The sequence below is a fragment of the Patella vulgata genome, chromosome 5 (assembly GCF_932274485.2).
Source record: "Patella vulgata chromosome 5, xgPatVulg1.2, whole genome shotgun sequence".
NCBI classification, from domain to species: domain Eukaryota; kingdom Metazoa; phylum Mollusca; class Gastropoda; family Patellidae; genus Patella; species Patella vulgata.
This window is the reverse complement of record NC_065883.2, coordinates 18,531,523-18,551,706: the sequence shown is the minus strand read 5'-3', so window position 1 is coordinate 18,551,706 and position 20,184 is coordinate 18,531,523. Positions and strand designations below refer to the sequence as shown.

At 37.7% G+C, this 20,184-nt stretch overlaps 1 protein-coding gene and 1 long non-coding RNA gene across 5 annotated transcripts in view; both read right to left on the bottom strand.

The window, feature by feature from the left end:
- The window catches only part of LOC126821568 (uncharacterized), a 62,237-nt gene that overhangs the window by 24,685 nt on the left and 17,368 nt on the right, over positions 1–20,184 (bottom strand). The window lies entirely within an intron of this gene.
- Positions 16,078–19,533, bottom strand: LOC126820364 (uncharacterized). The gene is made up of 3 exons (XR_007679934.2): positions 19,389–19,533; positions 17,573–18,201; positions 16,078–16,481 (listed from the first exon to the last, which is right to left on the bottom strand). It is a non-coding gene; the product is annotated as an uncharacterized LOC126820364 (long non-coding RNA).

Sequence of the window (20,184 nt, the reverse complement as noted above, 5' to 3'; positions counted from 1 at the left end):
TAGATATTCCAATCTTTTCATTTTGTAAGCAGTTACACCCATGGCACAACCTAGCAACTTCCTTCATTTCCCTAGTATGCCACAGTAAAACCTAGTAACTCAATTGTCCAATCAGATTGCTTGAAACAAAGATGGCAGCCCCCGTTGTTTCAATTTATTATTAGAATATGTTTAGTTTTCTTTGAATATACATAAATTACATTATGTTTTCGACAAATCGGGGGAGGAAGTTAGTACAACTGGCCTTGGAAAATGCAAAATAAGTATTTTTTAAGACCCTATTTATTTATAGTGAGAATCAATAGACTGCTTGGGTCCTGGCTTAGTCCTAGAAAAGTAGAACGTGGTCTATGCATGGCTGATAAATAATTGAATGCAGTGCCCAATACATGACAATGTGCATGCAGAAGGTGACAGGTCTGTGCTATGACACATAACCAGCCGGTTTATGTATGGTGTAGGCCCTGCATGTTTGTTTGTTATGGGAAAGGCCTCAATATAGGCCTAAAGCCTTTTGTTTATCTACTAAGTTATCTTGGTTGGTGTATAAACTGCCTATCTTCTCTAGCGTATATTCAGTCTTGGTACTATATAAAGAGAATACCCTTTGACATATAATAATGTTTTTGATCCCCACCTTTCTTTTCACCCGCCAGTCTGTCCGATCAAATGTACGGTGGAAAGTTTGGGACACAATAACTCTTTATTCACAACACGTATCCGCCATTTTGAATTTTGACATCACAGTGACGTCACAGTTCCGCCATTTTGTATTCTGACGTCACGGTGACGTCGTACATTACTTTTTACATCATTTCTGGAATCCTTGGTATCACTTTCCTATATGTTGATAATACATTTCTAGGCTGTAAAATTGATATTTTTGAAGTTATAAATGGTTTTCAGTTTCATTATGTTGACCCAGGGGGTCAAAATTTCAAAATGCTGTAAAAAAATTTGCTCAACTCCGGTCGGCGGGGAAAATTTTTCTGGAACACTAGGGACATAGTTGTTTCAGAAAATGAAGAAATCATTTGGGTAGGAATTTCTTCCCACAAAGCTGGATTTGTCACCTTCTCCAACCAGCCTACTAGGTCTGCCCCGAGTCTGAAATTTGGGATATAGGGGTAGCTCGGACCGAGGAGTAGCATAGGCCAGGTGGCGTTAGTCTACCACTTCCGGTTTCGGAGTTATGACCCCTCGCGAGCGAAGTCTGTCTGTTCGGGGTTGGCGGCTACATCTACCCCGAGTCTGAAATTTGGGGTATAGGGATAGCTCGGACCGGGGAGTAACATAGGCCAGGTGGCGTTAGTCTACCACTTCCGGTTTCGGAGTTTTGACCCCCGAGCGAAGCCGGTCTGTTCGGGGTTGGCGGCTACACTAGGTCTGCCCCGAGTCCGAAATTTGGGGTATAGGGGTAGCACGGACCGGGGAGTAAAATAGGCTAGGTGGCGTTAGTCTACCACTTCCGGTTTCGGAGTTATGACCCCTCGAGAAGTCTGTCTGTTCGGGGTTGGCGGCTACACTAGGTCTGCCCCGAGTCTGAAATTTGGGATATAGGGATAGCTCGGACCGAGGAGTAACATAGGCCAGGTGGCGTTAGTCTACCACTTCCGGTTTCGGAGTTATGACCCCCGAGCGAAGCCGGTCTGTTCGGGGTTGGCGGCTACACTAGGTCTGCCCCGAGTCCGAAATTTGGGGTATAGGGGTAGCTCGGACCGGGGAGTAACATAGGCCAGGTGGCGTTAGTCTACCACTTTCGGTTTCGGAGTTATGACTCCGAGCGAAGCCGGATATCCTGATAGTAATATATATTAACATTAGAAGATCAAGTGCCCACCCTGCTTTAGTATTGAGCCCTATATATACCTTATGCAGAATTTACATACGTCCTTAAACTGGGACATTTTTTCTTCACTGCATGAATATGATGTTGAAAAATAGATAGCCTAAACATCAACAGGTTATCTTTTTCTCTTTGTGTGCACAATTACAAGCTGGCAAGATGCATTCTCATTTGATCGCTAATCAGGGCCGGTTGTAGAAAATGTGCGGCCCAGTTTAGATGGCTCGAAGTTACAAGATATGAATACATTGCAGGATATAAATAACTTTAACTAGGCCTATATTCAGGGCTCCAACAAGCCTATGTAGCGCCCCAGGGCAAAAGTTTCGGTGACGCCCCCCACCCTTCCATACTATAACTACTTTATCTATATAACTATTTATCAAATCAACTTATATGTAAATTTTTTATGTTTATTTCCCCTTCAACTCTCCATTTGATTGAAAAGACCTATAAAATATCTTGGAAAAATCATAATTCTACCTTATCTATTTGCTAAAATATGAACTGGTTTACACAGGTTTAGGGGAAGCAAGCGAAGGCCCAAATCTAGTCTTCTCAATAACCGCTCTTCAACAATCAGTCAATGTGTACAATAATTGGGCTAATTAATCAGGCAATGTACACAATGCCTGGAAATTTTAGGCAATGTACACAATGACTGGCCTCATTAGGCAATGTACACATTGACTGGTTATTTCAGGCATTGTACACATTGCCTGATTGTAGACATTGACTGTAACATATATATATTTGTGACTGTCGTTTGTCTGTCTGTCTGTCTGTCTGTCTGTTCGAGGTTGGCGGCTACACTAGGTCTGCCCCGAGTCTGAAATTTGGGGTATAGGGGTAGCTCGGACCGGGTAGTAACATAGACCAGGTGGCGTTAGTCTACCACTTCGGGTTTCGGAGTTAAGACCCCCGAGCGAAGCCGGTCTGTTCGGGGTTGGCTGCTACACTAGGTCTGTCCCGCGTCTGAAATTTGGGGTATAGGGGTAGCTCGGACCAGGGAGTAACATAGGCTAGGTGGCGTTAGTCTACCACTTCCGGTTTGGTAGTTATAACCCCCGATCGAAGTCTGTCTGTTCGGGGTTGGCGGCTACATCTGCCCCGAGTCTGAAATTTCGGGTATAGGGGTAGCTCGGACCGGGGAGTAACATAGGCCAGGTGGCGTTAGTCTACCACTTCCGGTTTCGGGGTTATGACCCCCGAGCGAAGCCGGTCTGTTCGGGGTTGGCTGCTACACTAGGTCTGTCCCGCGTCTGAAATTTGGGGTATAGGGGTAGCTCGGACCAGGGAGTAACATAGGCCAGGTGGCGTTAGTCTACCACTTCCGGTTTCGGAGTTATGACCCCTCGCGAGCGAAGTCTGTCTGTTCGGGGTTGGCGGCTACATCTGCCCCGAGTCTGAAATTTGGGGTATAGGGATAGCTCGGACCGGGGAGTAACATAGGCCAGGTGGCGTTAGTCTACCACTTCCGGTTTCGGAGTTTTGACCCCCGAGCGAAGCCGGTCTGTTCGGGGTTGGCGGCTACACTAGGTCTGCCCCGAGTCCGAAATTTGGGGTATAGGGGTAGCTCGGACCGGGGAGTAACATAGGCCAGGTGGCGTTAGTCTACCACTTTCGGTTTCGGAGTTATGACTCCGAGCGAAGCCGGGTATCCTGATAGTAATATATATTAACATTAGAAGATCAAATGCCCACCCTGCTTTAGTATTGAGCCCTATATATACCTTATGCAGAATTTACATACGTCCTTAAACTGGGACATTTTTTCTTCACTGCATGAATATGATGTTGAAAAATAGATAGCCTAAACATCAACAGGTTATCTTTTTCTCTTTGTGTGCACAATTACAAGCTGGCAAGATGCATTCTCATTTGATCGCTAATCAGGGCCGGTTGTAGAAAATGTGCGGCCCAGTTTAGATGGCTCGAAGTTACAAGATATGAATACATTGCAGGATATAAATAACTTTAACTAGGCCTATATTCAGGGCTCCAACAAGCCTATGTAGCGCCCCAGGGCAAAAGTTTCGGTGACGCCCCCCACCCTTCCATACTATAACTACTTTATCTATATAACTATTTATCAAATCAACTTATATGTAAATTTTTTATGTTTATTTCCCCTTCAACTCTCCATTTGATTGAAAAAACCTATAAAATATCTTGGAAAAATCATAATTCTACCCTCTCTATTTGCTAAAATATGAACTGGTTTACACAGGTTTAGGGGAAGCGAAGGCCGGTGATTTGCTATCTCAGCCTCTAAAGAGGCTAGTCCATAAATATTCAAAAAGATCCCCCTTTGATATTTCTGGTATGCACTTAGATAATTTGTCGCCCCAAGAAGTGTCACCGTGCTTATAGTCATTCATATTTAAGGCCAACTATGTTTTACTTCACAATTAGTAATTGATCAATACCCCATTTGTCGGGGAATCCGTCAATTGTGCCAAAAATCGGTCCTGTCTCTAATGTTAATATGGTGTTGGAAAAACCATAATCAAACCTCAATTACTACGTAAATATCGTTTAATTCATTAATCAAAAGACGTCGAAAAACACATAAAATAAATTGTATTACTTTTATATCTTATATCTGCACCAGATTTCTCTGTATTGTTATCACGATCATGTCTCGTAAACGCGATTAAAGGGGATAAAGGTGTTTAAATGGATATCTCTTATTTATCGATGATTACAGCACACTGTGTTTTCATCTTAAAGAGCCAATCCCGATAATATTTTGGAGAATAAAACTGCTTAATTTTATAAAACTCCTTAAAATCCCGTACCTAAGGGCCGAGCAACTAATTCAATATTTGTGAAATGTTTTCAATTACCTTACACCCGTCAGTCTTCATCTGGAAATGGAGACCGGTGTCCCAAACTGTATTATGTGGTGTCTGGATAAAACCAGACTTTTATTTTATAAAAACAATGTGTAGGAGAAATTTACCTTTCGTTATCCAGTACGGCACATATGGGTCATTCACTGTATAGACCTGTAAAGGAACGGCGATAGATTATCAGTTCATCCAACGAAAAAATTGACCAGAAATTTTAGGGTTACGTGTCCGGATAAGCATTTTTGACGTTCACGTCTAAACAACTCAATATTTTGAGCTGAAATTTTGAGACAGGGTAAATAAACCATTACTCTATATTTTGGCGCTTAAATTTCATACGAACTCGGACTTTTATTTTTGAGACTCTTTTCAAATCGGGATAGTCCCTTTAAATTGCCAGTTTATAAAATTTCACACATGCATTATTATACACAAAATATTATTCGCAAATCAAATATTTATTCCGTAACTAATACGATTTATTCAATTATTACAATTAACAAGAATATAAATGAATAGTTTAAACGTAATTGTCAATATTCAATTTAGCTTTCGATCTAAAAAAACATAAAAAGAACTTTATGTCAATTTGCATAAAACTGCTTTCCGGCGAGATAAAGATTAGCAACAACTATAGGCAATGCGATCTATGTTCTACCCGGCCACTCAGTATTATAGCCAGTATTTTGTTGACATGCATTGTGGGGTGGGATTGTGGATGGCGCTCTAGATCCCCCCTCCCCCGGTATTCACAGCTTCTAGATCCACTGCTGTTAATAGTGCTTTGAAGGGAGCCAAAACATTTATACGCCCACATTTTAAAGTTGTCGTATATTCAGGGCCGGACGAAGCTTACATGTATATTTATTTATGGTACATCAACTAAATATTGGGGGCTCCTTTAATATTGGGCTCCTGGCTGCATCCCAGTCAACCCCCAAATTAAATACTCAGTATATTACATATGCGTTGTTATCTGAAATTTTGTTATTAGTACCACTAGCGCGTGTGTCGTGGGGCGATAGACTGTACAGATGTTCGGTCAACTCTCACAAAACAGGCAAAATTGACAGGCAGGTCTCAAGATTCTGTCCTATATTGTCTGTTCCTCACGTTCTCAACATTTAGCTTCTAGCAATGACCTCAATAAGGCTGGCATACGTTATGTGGAGAAGCTTGCCCGGACAGCGGCGCTACAGCCTACACTTACATCGAATTCCAACTGCCAAGGGATCTTTCACTTCCACGCCAATGAGTACGATTGAACTCGTTTTTTTGTCCCACCCGAACAGCTATACGTTGTGCCTTGCCAGGCCCTATGACCTACACTACTGACAACACAAAGATCGAACACGGAACCTCCAGGTTAGCTAGTCAATGTCTTACTCATGTAGCCACCGTGGCTCCCTATGGATCTTGGATATGGTTAGCTTTCAGACGGTAAATAAATCTTTGAATTTTTTAAGGGCAAAACTCCGAATTTTTAAAGGGCAAAACAACTTCCGAGACAATACTCGAAAAGTCAAAATGATAGTTCACTATATCGCCATCAATCTAAAAGTTTATCACAGAAAACATTTTGTTAACGCGAATTGCACATATTCAAATCTGGCGCCATCTTACTGACATGCATAATTACAAAAGTCGAAAGTCGACATCACGCTACACAAGCCAAAATACGAGTCGAAAAGTAAAGTCACGAAAAAATGAGGGGCGTTATTATCGAGTATGTATTATCGTGATGTGCTTATTTCTTAATTTTCTATTTTCGCTTGAGTAGCGTACTGTTGTTACTGCTTCTGTTCGATTTTCGCTTTCTAAAGGGGGCTAATGGTGGTTATAGGCTTCCCTTTCCTTAGGCTGCTATTACATAGGGGTGTACGGTATTCTGTATACGTTTAGAGGTATACGCGAATACTTGTGTTCGAACAACAGGAATTTGCTTAGCGGTTTACATCGGACTATACGCGTATAGGGGCACGCTACACTGTTAAAAATATTTTGGTTATTTTACCCTAAAATTACGGGCAGCAAAAGTTGCCCCTAGATCATAGGTAAAATTACACAATTAGTTATTTAACATTTTACTGTAAAAGGACATATATTTTGTAAAATACATCACAATGTTAATTTGCATTTCTTGTAAAAATACATCACACTGTTAATTTACACATTTTGTTAAAAAAAACAACCTAAATATTGGTAATTTTACATGCAGGATTCGAGCAACATTTGCTGAGACTCAGTTAGCAACCAGTAGTTCTAGTGTAAAATATTTCGTATTAACATTACTTCAATATATACTGAATATCAATAATCCTGTTTGGAAAACGAGAGCAGTGTTCCAGGCTTTCAGATGCAAGCTCGCGATTGTTTTTTTTTATACATTTAAGAAAATACTTACAAACTGATTAACGTACGATAAATATCAATACACTTTATTGATCTTATAAATAATGGACACTAGATATACATGACATGCAATATACCCGAATTTACAAGATGTGATTGTCCATATTATGGTTTCAAATTGAAATGAATACTATAAAATGATGATTATTAGGAATGTTTCGTTGCTATGGAATAATAAAATAAAACAAGAGATAGTAAATTTACCGATTACGATAACTACCAATAAGTAAATTTACAAAATAACGTAAATAAACGTACATCTGTAAAATGACATGCTGGCTATGTTTTTTCCCGTTCAATATTGAAATATTACATAATAAGCATGTATTTTTACCGAATTTCGAATGTGCCTTTTGAATATTGGTAAATATTCCTAACATTTTAAGGAAAAAACAAATACTTTAACTGCTGTAGTTTTACTTATATTTCTTAGCTAAAAGTAAATTACATAATAATGTGAATAAACGTAAAATCTGTAAAGTTACGTGCTTGCTTCGTTACTTTCAGTTCATTTTTATTACATAATATGTATTTTTATCGGATTGAATATGTCTTTGATTTCATCGCGCTTATTGTCAAAAACACATGAAAGACGATAAACATACACGAAACTCGGTAAAAATACACCAGACTTGGTAAAAGTAGTATATGTTGTAAAATATACCGACAATTGAGGTACAAAAATCACTTGTACTACTGTAATTTTACATAAATTTCTGACAGTGATCTGATGGTTGTCGTAACATCATTCGCTATTTGGTTGTGGACTTCAACAATCACTGTTAATTGGTTGTGTGTTGAGAAATGTTAACAAAAATATTTCAATTTTTGATTTTATTACTATTGAATAAAACATTTCTGTACTGTATTTTGACGTTACGTTTGTAAAATGAATTTTTTCAGGGTAAAATCACCTGTATAATATGGGGCTTTTGCGACTGTTTGTACTATCACTCCTATTTTGGTGTAATAAAACATACGTATGTAAAATAACATACAACTACGTAAATATTTTACCATATTCTTATGGTAAATTAACATTTATTTCTAACAGTATATACGCGTATGTATCGTACCTGTTCGTTCTTTTTTCGGTGTATATTCGCTGCAGGGAGGAGTAAATTCCATGAGGTGAGTAGAAAATGGGGCATTTATGTTGTAAAAAGTTCGAATCAAAAGTTCTGAACATTGATGGGCATATGTCTAGGCATGGAAGACTATTCTAGATTCTCCTGAACAGTGATTTCTAGTTAACTGCCCACTCCCCATATTGGAATGAGCCGACTCAAAACCTGACATTTACGCCACCATGCTTCAGGCCTCCGCAAGTAGAAACCAAGCCAGAGTTTCCTCTTGGTCTGAATCCATTCTGTCCGGATATGAATGAGGATACCAAATCGGTGGGAAACATAACAGACCAGGCCAGTATACCTACGTATAGTATATGCCGTGTAAACCGCTGTGCCTGTTTACCGTTTACCGTAAATCGTATACCACAATGTAATTGCAGGCAATCTCATTAAAATACAGATCTATATTTCGTTTCGTTTTTTTTATACTTTCGATGGCCTACACTACATGAAGATCTGACAAGTTATAACGATAGGTCACGTCAGGGGTCAAAAGACCGACTTTTGACCTATGACGTCAAACCAATCAGCATTGATGTTACTAGTGGATTACACACAGTTCCGGGCAAAAAAGGTCAAACACTCGATTCGACAGACCATTTGATTGGCTGACCCCTCATTTCAAGCAGAATACGAGTTAAATAACAAGTCTTCCAGATCCAAGTGTAGTAAAGACAAGTAAAACGAAATTTTGAACTATAAAAACGAAACGAAATAGGATCTGTGTTTTAACCAGATTGAATTGCAGCCTAATAGACACATATTCTATTATCTATTTTACTATCAGACTGTCGATAACAAGATATAATATTATCTCATTTTTCCTGGTTGATAATATATAATTGTAACTTCCACTTAAAGTAACTAAGTCTCTAAGTCTAAATCAATATCATCCAAGGTCTTACAAGCTGTAAATACGAATTATTTGTCAGTTCAAATCAACATTGATGTTGTGATCTTTACCAGGAAAAGATTGGCTTCTGATATCCAATATTCAAGACAAAATAATCATTTTACCATTGGTACACGAATCGTGTACCATAGTGCGTTTCAGCGTCATTTGCAACAAGTGACCAGAAAGAATGAGGCTAGAAATATTCAACAACTTTTGTCAAACGGTGACCTCATATCTTATCTGGAGAGCATGCGCAATAGACTGGAATAATAAGACGCTAGAAATTGCTATTCGGTTGAGACTCCTGCTGTATTTCGCTGGACATGACTGATTTGAAATTAGTCAAAACGGAAACAATTGAATGTAAATCAGTTTAAATACAATCAGATTACATTATTATTTCTATGTCCCAAATATTAGCGATTTAGCTCCTTTAAACTCATAGATAAACTTCGAAAGGTCCAAAAGTCGGCGGCACGATTGATTTCTCGAACAAAGTGTTCGTTACATATCACCCTGTCTTATACTCTCTGGTTTCGAAACCCCGGTTGTACGTGACAAGGAGTTGGGTCGCCTGTCCAATCTCGTGGGTTTTCTCCGGGTCCTCCGGTTTCCTCCCACTGCTAAAGACCCCTACGCGCAAGCGAATTATTGAAATAAAATTAAATCATATGTTAGGATTGTGAGGATTAAAGGTGGTGACAAATGCAATTATATTGTGATTTGTATCCTTTATCTTTACCTGCCTTAATTCCGTTATCGGTATTTTAATAGCCCTTTGAATTCCGTCATTAATTAATGTGGAGGGATATTTGCGGGCTAGCAGAAATTCTCTCAATTCCCGTAGTCTTTGAAATTTAGTTATTGTGTTAGACACAATGGTACAGATACTCCTGGCCAAATTATAGGGTACAGCCGTTTTTATGTGTTTAGGGTGACACGAATTGAATTCGACATATTGTTTAGTATCAGTATCTTTATAATATATATCAGAGTCAATAATGTACACGTGACCTAGGTTTTTCGTCCATCCGAATGACTAGACAGCTGTCCTTGTCAGACCCTTCGTCCTACATCACTGACAAGGGGAATTTTACCATCAATTTTTTTTAAGAGTGTTGGATATTGAACTGGGGATGCAATCAAATGGATTTTCTGCAATGGCATTCTTAAATTAATTTTATGGGCGTCAACATCTTGTTTTAGGACCAGTTAGACTATGTTTATGATAATATAAAAGACCGGATAATCTAGCCGATGACCTATTATTCTCAAATGTTGACAACGCATCCAGACTAATATTCGTAGAATATTTTTCTGGATGATAGAGACTATGACCTGGTTGAAGGTCAAGCATGAATCCGACAACTTTGTAATTCCTCCAATTCACTAAATGACTTTCCAGCAAATGTTAAAGGGTTTGGCAACATAGGCAAAAAAATCGATGGGGTTCTTTCTTATGGCTAAATATTTTCAAACAAATCTAAGAAACCTCCTGACTGCAGAGTTATTGCAAATATGACGAAGGAAATGGGTGACGACAATGTACTTCCGCATAAAATGTGGTTGTACAAAAATAACAGCGCGGATAAAAGTGTTAAACGTGATTTGTATCAAATAAATTTTAGACAATTGCTTTACATTTACGTGCATAAATAACCGGAAGTACATAAACCAGTATGTAGGCTAAACCGTAATGACAAGGGTAATGGGGTTCAGTCGTGTACATAACTAAAAACAACCAATTCAAAAAGAATATTTACTCCTGGAGTGTATCGAGGAATGCCGATTGTTACCAACTGATGTCCCGGTGACCTGGATGTTCATTTTATAATTAGCATATTACTAATTAATGTAGTTGAGCTATATAGATTACCAATCAATTAAACTCATATTCAGTTAGCAAATTTGAAATTGCACTGTAAACAAATAATCTACATTTCAGTAATATCCATAATATTTGTCTGATGCACCGTTGCCTGTCTTGTAATATGGCATACGTTTTTGTATAGCAAAAACTATCAGTTTCTAACACTATAAAATCCGAGGTGACCCGGTTTATCTGAGAGGCAGACAGATTCTATAAGCCTAAATATTACGGTAAAATACAGTTTTTACTAAATTATAGTTCTGGTATGCGCTTGATATCAAGTTAACGCTGACCCAAGAAGGTTAATTCTCCCAAGACAGCTCCCGTTCAATGATGTTCAAAATACAGTTCTTTATTATCAATTTCGCAAATACGCAGGATAAATAGAGAATCTCCTACCAGTTGATAAAGTAACAAAAAACGAGGCTCTGTCGAGTTTTTTTTTACTTTATCAACGAGTGTTGATATTTTTTGATATCAAAAAAGACGAGTAGGAGATTTTATTTATCACCCAATCCCTTCTTACATGCACAAATAGATAAATATAATTAGGCGGAGGACTGGGAAGTCCTAACTAGCTTTGTTTTCAAAAGTCGTTGCAACTCACCGCTGTGGAAAGTTTCAATATTTATTTCTCGAGAAATAAGCCTAATGTGTTGTAAACAAAACTGTCACACTCCAATTTATGTGCCAGAAACGTTTTAAACAAATAATCTAAACGACAGCATTTTTTTGTCCTCGCAATAATAAAAGTAGTGAGACGGCGAGCTTTCAGCCAATGAAAATCTAGTAAATAGCGAATATCAGTAAATACACGTGACCTTAAGGAGAATTTAATCGATCACTGTCGTTGTTTTCCTATAATATAATTAGGTCGATTTTTTTTAGCCAAACTCGTTGTTAATCATATTTCTTATGAAAAGAAAGTGCGCGCTATTAATACTGGTATTTACCGGTGTCGGCTAACATGTAATAAGTGCATAAATGTGAAAGATTTAGATCAGCAATGACTCATTGGGTAGAGTGTCCAACTGACAGCTGCTCACCACTTGGCGATTATGTGCCGTGTTTTCGGACCCTCCACCCCACAAAACGGAAATTCCTAATGCCCGACCACATCCATACCAAAGGCACCCCTAATAAGGTTTGACAATGTAATAACAATGTAAAAACTGATGTTTTTTGGACAGTTATTTGTGTTTGCTAAATTATGACTCTTTGAAATTAATGCATAGGTATAATACAGGCTGTGTTCTAATAACTGGCTAAAATGTCCCTTCCCACATAACAATATGATGTTAATTTTACGTTACATTTACGTAAAAATGGTCAGTCAGTTTACCATCATTTTGCTCATCTTTTTAACGATAATTTTACGTCAGGAAATGACGTTAATCTAACGTAAACTTTACGTCATTTTCTGACGTAAATCTAACGTAAACTTTACGTCATTTTCTGACGTAAATCTAACGTAAAATTTGCGTAAAGTTTACGTCCTTTTCGTTAGATTTACGTCAGAAAATGACGTAAACTTTACGTTAGATTTACGTCAGAAAATGATGTAAATATAACGTAAAAATGACGTAAACTTTACGCTAGATTAACGTCATTTCCTGACGTTAAATTGTCGTTAAAAGGATGAGCAAAATGATGGATATCTAACCGATCATTATACCGTAAATCTAACATTAAATTAACATCATTTACGGATGCAATTCTAAAGTCAAATTTTGATGAGCATTAAAACCTTCAAAATTATTCATTATTTGCGGCAGTAAATGGGAAGTACATTCAACCAATAATCAAATTTTCCTGACCCGTGGGTGAGGCTAAAAGTTGAGTGGTCCAACGTGTGCGCTTTAGATCATAAGGTCTGTCATTGAGTCAAGTGGTTTGTTTCCACACCCAACTTGAACATGGGTTTTCTCTGGGTCCTCCTACTACTAAAGATTCCTGGTGCGGATGAATTATTCAACTTGAATTGAATCACTTAGTCCCAAAGGACAGTTTATGTCTATTGGATGTTTTACCCCATTGCTCTCTATCTACCCATAACCAGTCAGAATTCTAAATGTATTGCACAGAAAAGTTAAAAATCTAGCAGAATTATATGACAAAATATACTACAAGTATGTATACATATACTTTATTTAAAAGACAAAAATATAATGTTATAAAATACAAAATACACATTTAAATATTAACAGTTTTTATCCACAGCTGTTTGAGAAATGAAGACGGGCATATGCCACACAGTGTGCAGAGCTATGGCGTACTCTTATATAAAATTCCAACTGCCAAGGGATCTTTCACACACACACACACACTTGAGTTTACACTGTACCTTGGTTTTTTTGTCCCTTCCGTATGACTAGTCAGCCATCCATGTCAGGTCCTCTGTCCGGCATCACTGACACGGGAAAATGTTCAAGAAAAAGGTCTACATTAGCGCTATGAAAGTGTTGATATGCATATAAGAAAGAAAAAACTGGGATATTGACCAAATTGGGCCAAAACCTATAGCCTCTATCTTATTTGCTCAAGGTATTGATGGAATAGAAGTTAACTTTGGAATGAGTGAAATGAAATGGGTTTAATGTCCTATTCCGACAGGGCTAATGACATGGAAATATGCTATACAGTGTCCTATTATGGAATTTTATCCAGACAGCGGCGCTAAAGCCTACTCTTATATCGAATTCAAACTGCCAAGGGATCTTTCACGTGCACACCAATGTGTGCACAGGACCTCGATCATTCGTACCATCCAAACGACTAGACTAGGGAGAATTAACCAAGGAAAGCAAAGTCCTGAAAAGCTGTATATTGATAATGCTTGTCCTCTCACAATCGGAATGATTCACATTTCACACCCAGTGTACGGACAAACAGGGCCAAAATTGATATGTGGGTGTATAAAAAAAGATATATACTACACCAATATTACATGTGTTGCAGAATTGGTTTAACACATTTCAAATATAATTGTAACACGGATATTTGCAATGGTTGATCCATGACAAAAGATTTGAAATATTTTGAAGAGACGCAAAAGGTTACGCCATACAGTGTGCTATGAGGGAAATTTTGCCCGGGCAGCAGCGCTATGGCCTACTCTTGTATCGAATTCCAACTGCCAGGGGATCTTTTATGTGCACGCCAATGTGTACACTGGACCTTGTTTTTTTTGTCCCATCCAAACGACTAGACAACTGTCTTCGTCAGGCCCTCCGTCCTGCATCACTGACATTGGCCGAGAAAGTTACTCCAGATTTTCGGGTGTGGTTCTCCCTTGTCAGTGATGCAGGACAGAGGGCTAGACAAGACAGCTGTCTAGTCATTAAAATGGGACAAAAAAATGAGGTCCCATGTACACATTGGCGTGCACGTACAAGAGCCCTTGAAGTTAGAATTCGATATAAGAGAAGGCCATAGTGCCACTGTCCGGGCAAAATTTCCCACATAGCACACTGTATGGCGTATGTCCATCTTCATTAGCCCAGTTCAGAGCAAAACAGTAGGACATTAAACTTTCATTTCACTAGCCACAGCTCTGTTTTCTTTCAACAAAGGGAGGGGGGTGGTGGATGGCTGAATGGTTAGCGTGCGCGCGCTGTATCATAAAGTCTGTCATTGAGTCGAATGGCGTGGTTTCGAAACCCCGGTTGTACGTGGCAAGGAGTAGGGTCGCCTGTCCAACCTCGTGGGTTTTCTCCGGGTCCTTCGGTTTCCTCCCACTGCTAAAGACCCCTACGCGCAAGCGAATTATGTAAATAAAAAATTAAACCATATGTTAGTCCCGAAATGACCTAGTTTGTGTCGAGTGGACGGTAAACCCCATTTCTCTCTCTCTCGTTCACCAAAGGGGGGGATCAAGTGGCTAAGTGGGTAAGACGCTGGCTCGCTAGCCTGGAGATCGGGTGTTCGATCCCTGTATTGGCCGAGAAAGTTCATCCTGATTTTCCGGCGTGGTTTCCCTTGTCAGTGATGCAGGACGGAGGAACTGACAGAGGGACAGCTGTCTAGTCGTTATGGGACGAAAAACCGAGGTCCCGTGTAGACATTGGCGTGCACGTAAAAGATCCCTTGGCAGTTGGAATTCGATATAAGAGTAGGCCGTAGCCCCGCTGCCCAGGAAAAATTTCCCTCATAGTACACTGTATGGCATATGCTCGTCTTCATTAGCCCAGGTTAGGAGCAGAACAGTAGGACGTTAAACCCCATTTCATTTCATTTCATTTCTTTCACCAAAGACCACATAAATACTTCATTTAGCACTTGTCATTTGAAACAGTTATAGCCTATGTCTTGTCTGGAAGAGGGGGCATCATCACATTACCATACAGGGTATAAGTCGATGTTGAGTATAAGTCAAATTGCCAAATTTTACATTTTTCCAACCTACTTCCATAATTAAGTAGAGGCGGTATATAAGACTAATGTTTTTCAACTCCATGAGTTTCGGGATTGTTATCCTAGTCTAATACCGTGCCGGTGTACGCCGAAGAAAAGTTGGGCCATATAAATAATGAGGGTATGGGACAGTTGTCAATAACACTTGCATTTATAAACAAACATGAATCGTGATGACGAATTAGGATTCAATAAAAAAAACAACATAGATATGGCCCATGAAGAGAGAAATTTTACAATAAAAAAAATTAAGAGTGTTGGATATTGAACTGACACTGCAATCAAATGGATTTTCGGAAATGGCATTCTTATATAAATTTCATGGGCGTCAACATCTTGTTTTAGGACTAGTTACCTCCCTTAGACTTTGTTTATGATAATGTAAAAGACCGGATAATCTAGCCTATGACCGATTATTCTCAAATGTTGACAACGCAACCACACTAATATTCGTAGAATATAGAATATTTTTTTCTAGATGATAGAGACTAATAATATGCCAACATTGAAATGTGTGCATAAATATGGTATATACTTAACTACACCAATATTATACCTATGTCATAGAATTTGTTACACACATTACAAATATAATCTTAATAGAGATCTTTGCTATGGTTGATCTATCAATAAAAATTGGAAGATTTGTAAGGAACGCAAAAGGTTATTGTTTACTGGCTGCAGCAGGGAGCAATAACAGGAACACAGATGATTTTCAACTCACTGATACAACTCAGTTTAGACTTTAAGCCAAAGAGCTGTTATATAATACTGTGACAGGATATCTGCTCTAAACTAACTAGTCATCAAAGAATTGACTGTCAAAAGTTCAGACAGAAAGTATTTTAGGCCTACAATGCTTGTAAAGCTTTGGCCTACATTCTGATGATATTTGTGCTACCATAGATACATATATATTTATATCATTACATTATGTGACAAGTAGTAGTGTTTGGCAAGTAGTAGTGTTGTCTAACTTTCATTATAAAGCCCATATAAATCTTTTTAGAACTTCTTTGTCATTACTGCCACCAAGGGTGCTCAAATATACATGTAGGATCTGTAAAAAAAATAAAAAAATAAAAAGCAACTTTATACTCCCAAAAAAAAACGTAATTGGGTTAAACGGCCTACTGTTTAGCTCCAACTGGGCTGACAGCCAACCTACTGTGGATCTGTAATGAAATGGGGTTCAACATCATACTGTGCTGCTCAAACAGGGCTAAAGAAGTTGGACAAATGCTTGAAAGTGTGCTGTGATGGAAATTTTGACTGGCCGTGTGTACAAAAGAGCTTGGTTTTTTGTCCTATCCGAACAACTGTACATTAGCCCTTACCAGCCCCTCTGTCTTGCACCAGTTAAAAGAGGAACCATGCCAGAAAATCCTGATGAACTTTCTTGGCCACTACAAGAAAAAATAAGCAGGGGAGTAGGACTGAAACCTTTATGTACAAGTATGTACGGGCAAACTTGTTATTTAATGTTATATCATTTAAATAGGCCTATGTATATAAGCTTAAAGTCTTGATTATCCATTTTTCAATTAAATTAAATCATTAACATTAACCGCCAGTGTTTGAATATGTGAACATCTCGAGCACCCGATGGCATTGAGACTTGATTATAGACTTAGCAAGTTAATACATTAAAATGTCTTATAAAAAATTTTAACATTTACAGTCTCAAGAAATACCTACTTAACCTACGTACAATATATAGATTTAGCTCTTGCATTATGCATTATTAAATTTGCAAAAATATCAGTACAATAACAACAAAAAAACCCAACCTGAAACACCCATAAAAATGTTTAGAAAATACTACATGTACTTATATTATAATTAGCACAGCCTGAATATTAACAGTCTACATCATTAATAAATTCGTTATGTGTTTGATAATTTTTTAATCCAGATTTTTTAAAAACAATTTTGGAACCAGTATTACTTTCGATAACTTAAAGCAATGTTGATTTTGTTTATGAATAGTATGGTTTACGGACAATGTAACTGCATCGTGTTAAAAACAAATACTGACTGTCTGATATACAAAGTTGCGTGCAAACTTTTTCCACGGCCAGATTATTTTTTTATCAACATTAGATCTATCGGTATACTGTCAACGGAAGTTCGCATAAAAAGTGCATTTACCTTCAACTTTACTTTGCTGAATCCAAAATCGTCTGTGTATGTGTGGAATAGCTTTATTTAACTTTAAATCACGGCATCATTTCTTCTTTGGGAAAAATAATAACCTATGCCGCCATTTTAAATCCCAGAATTCCGTACGTTCCGGTCAAACGAACAAACAAAAAATATTTAATAAATAATAAAAGCAATTTAGATAAATAACAACAATAACCGTAACCTATAAAAAAATATTGTAATGTGAATAGAAATAATATGATATAAACCGATTTAAACACAATCATCAACCGTGAACAGATCGTGACCTTGACCTTGCCCGAGACGATAAAAATATATTTGTACATCTATGTAGCTCTAAAAATGGCGACTGTTCGTTTGAAAGGCCTGTAATATTTCTGATAATGAATCTATTCATATAATTTGTTTGTATACGCTCTACTATATTTTATATGAGGTTACATAATTACGTCATATTAAAAGAATAATCAAATCGGGGAATTTTAATTTTCAGAGATAGGTCTTTTATCGAGAGACGATAAATATATGGACTCATATAGCTAGAGTAGATCTCTATGTTAATTGACTGGGTCATTATTATCTATTTTTCAGATTCATAACTTAAAAAAATGGAACTAGTCTTGGTCCAACCTTTATTTTTATATGGTTTTACAACTTATATAATTAAGTGTTGAACTTTTAAATTCGAAATAAAAAAACGGCAACAATCGACTCATGACCTATTTTATATATTGTATATGTAGACAGTCGCCATTTTGAATGACATTAACAACACACATTGATTTAAGCAATATTTTATTTAGATAGTTTCATATTAAGAACTAAATTTTCAAAAATTTAAGGATTCATGAACAAGGCCAAAGGTTATTATAATTGATCTCCATATTGTTAATGGTAATACAATTCCAAGAATGTACACTTGTACAAACATACATGAAGGCCTTATATAAATAATGATCATGAATTTTATATTTACTGGTACAAGGATCATTAATTTTATATTTACTGGTGCAAGGTTGATGAAGGCCTTATATAAATAATGATCATGAATATTATATTTACTGGTCCAAGGATCATTAAGTTTATATTTACTGGTGCAAGGTACTACATTTAATAACTTTATTTATAAAAAACAATTAATGCATTGTCGGCCTATGAATTTTATATTTACTGGTGAAAGGATCATTAATTTTATATTTACTGGTGCAAGGTACTATATTTAATAAATTTAATTATAAAAACACTTCATGCATAGTCGGCCTAGGTGTGGACTACTCCGAACATTTGGACAGTGATAACCTTTTAGTAGAGAACAACTTTGCTTTATGAAACAGTTTCCGACAATCAATCATTATTTGTTTTGTCAAATTTTTGGGTATCAAAATTGAGAGAGAGAGAAATGGGGTTTAACGTTCACTTGACTCGATGATACAACAAAAAACACAATTACTATTTTAATTAAAGCGACATTTCGTTGAGGGTTCTCTCAACGTTTTCAAGTAAATGATGCTCAATAGTCAACGGGTGCACTCGTCCGCTTGCCAGCCTATCTTTTATAGTCCCATTGGTGCAGAAAAGTAGGAAAATTAAATAAAATTAAATGAGATTAAACATCCTACTGTTTTGCTCTGAGTGAGCTAATGAAGACAGGCATACACTATATACAGTGTACTATGACGGAAACTTTGCACGGATAGCGGCACTATGGCCTACTCTGATATTGAATTACAACTGTCGGAGTGTCTTTTACGTGCATGCCAATATGTACATGAGGACTTGATTTTTTGTATGACCCAAACACCTATACCTTATCCCTTGCCAGATCCTCCGCCCTGCCACAGTCCATAGAAAATTTTCGTCATAGCACTCTGCATTGCGTATGACTATCTTCAATAGTCCGATTGGTGCAGAAAAGTATGAAAATGAATTTTAAATGGGGTTTGAAAATCCTACTATTTTGTTCCAAGTGGGCTAATGTAGAAGGGCATATGCTATACTGGTTAAAATGTTGTGATTTCGGGTTAAAATGCCGTGATGTTGGGTTATCGGTTTACGAATGGTGATATCAGTCACCATATCTACTGGGTTTCTTTAATACTCATATTTATAGTATTTTATAGAGTCAGACTAGTGGACTAGTGAATGCACGGATTAGTGCACCCACGGACTAGTGAACCCACAGACTAGTAATTGGTAATGATGGAAAAGTGTGTAAAGACCTGTTTTACAGGTTGGCGTGCACTTAGAACTATTGGTAATGACTATATGCGGAAATGCTGCTCTCCAGGCAAAATGTCTTTCCTAGCACATCGTCATTAGTAAGTGCGGTAATGCTGCTGTCCAGGCAAAATTTCTGTCATAGCACATCTTCATTACTAATTTTGATAAAGCCACGGTGGCTAAGTGCGTAAGATGCTGGCTCGGTAATCCGGAGGGCACGTGTTCGATCCCTGCATTGGTGGAGAAAGTTCATCAGGATTTTCCGACATGGTTTCCCCTTGTCAGAGGTGCAGGAACAAGGACAGTAGTCTAGTCACTCAGATGGGACAAAAAACCGAGGTACCATGTATACATTGGCTTGCACGAAAAGATCCCTT